Genomic DNA, 1,756 nt, shown 5'->3' with positions numbered 1-1,756 from the left:
AAATATAAACTATTATTAAACTCGTCAGTATAGGAAAAAAATATAGCTAGATGAGTCAATACGAATAAAACGTTAGCTAGATAAGTGAGTGTTAACTAGATGAGTGAGTGTGAATAAAGTGTTAGCTAGATGAGTCAATGAGAATAGAAAGTTAGATAATGAGTCAGTATAGGAAAAAAATATAGCTAGATGAGTCAATACGAATAAAAATATAGCTAGATAAGTGAGTGTAAAAGAGTGTTAGCTAGATGAGTGAGTGTGAATGAAGTGGTAGCTAGATGAGTGAGTGTGAATGAAGTGGTAGCTAGATAAGTGAGTGTGAATGAAGTGGTAGCTAGATGAGTGAGTGTGAATAAAGTGTTAGCTAGATGAGTGAGTGTAAAAGAGTGTTAGCTAGATAAGTGAGTGTAAAAGAGTGTTAGCTAGACAAATGAGAGTAAAAGTGTTAGCTAGATGAGTGAGTGTGAATAAAGTGGTAGCTAGATGAGTCAGCGTGAATGAAGTGTTAGCTAGCTAAGTGAATGTGGATAAAGAGTTAACTAGATAAGTGGGTGTGAATAAAAGTTGGCTAGATGAGTGAGTGTGAATAAAGAGTCAGCTAGAAAAGTCAGAGTGAATAAAGTGTTAGCTAGATAAGTCAGTGTGAGCAGAGACTTAGCTAAATGAACCAGTGTGAATAAATTTATTAAAACGGCTATTCTTTAGATTAAATTTTTGAACTAAGTAAATTTGAGATGATAAGAAAACATTTATTTTTCAGTGATTTGATATGCTTATCAGAAGAGATACTTGTAAGCACCTCAGTTTGTTTTAATTATCGTGGAGTTGATGCCGTGAAATATATTGCAAACCAGCAGAAACAAGGTATCTTTTGCAGTAACAGGAGAGTCAAAGGATTTCACAATGAGTTCACGAGTGATGTGTGGAAGAGATACGACCAACCAAATATTAGATTTCATAATGGATAAATCAAAGTATACTCGTACAGATTACCGATATATAATGAACGAAATATGAAGATTAAATTAAAAGACAGCTAGAAACAACTACGACAAAAATACAGTATCTAAATATATAACAAAAATATTAAATAACGTCGTGCTTTATACAAATATTCTAAAGATTTCTACAGTTTCAGAAGAGGCTACTAGGTCATGTTGCAGCTTCAAAGCCCCTGTTTCCATGACCTCTGGAGAGTCTAACTAGTGACAGTCATATTTTCACAGGTTGGCAATATCACGCAAGATTAACTTGAAGGTCAATAAAACCAAGTAAACCAATAAAAAGAGATTTGCCATATTTACGTAAAGTCACATTTGTAGGTGGTTAAGAGCAGAGTTCACCAAAGAAGTCAAAGTAATATAAACGAAATTGGTGATTAAGAGTATTGAATGACAAAGTTTATTATTTAGGATCGCATAAATACAATTACAGATATCTTTTTCACTAATGTAAAATTGAAAAAAGAATCTGTGAGGTGAGAGGCCTAATGAATTCTTTGATCAGCCTTGCTGATAATACTGTATAAATATAATGATAAGAACAATGACAGTTTTCTTGCAAATAATAATGTGTGAATACATTGTTCAAAAGAATGACAGTTTACTTGCAAATAATAATGTGTGAATACATTGTTTAGAAGAATGACAATTTTCTTACAAATAATAATGTGTGAATACATTGTTCAAAAGAATGACAGTTTACTTGCAAATAATAATGTGTGAATACATTGTTTAGAAGAATGACAATTTTCTTA

At 32.0% G+C, this 1,756-nt stretch overlaps 1 protein-coding gene across 1 annotated transcript in view; it reads left to right on the top strand.

The window, feature by feature from the left end:
* Nucleotides 1–1,756, top strand: part of LOC106473387 (paxillin-like) — a 14,318-nt gene that overhangs the window by 3,751 nt on the left and 8,811 nt on the right. The gene's annotated exons all lie outside the window — the stretch shown is intronic.

This window comes from Limulus polyphemus, unplaced genomic scaffold, assembly GCF_000517525.1.
Source record: "Limulus polyphemus unplaced genomic scaffold, Limulus_polyphemus-2.1.2 Scaffold6133, whole genome shotgun sequence".
In the NCBI taxonomy this organism is placed as follows: domain Eukaryota; kingdom Metazoa; phylum Arthropoda; class Merostomata; order Xiphosura; family Limulidae; genus Limulus; species Limulus polyphemus.
This window is presented reverse-complemented; position numbering and strand designations above follow the sequence as displayed.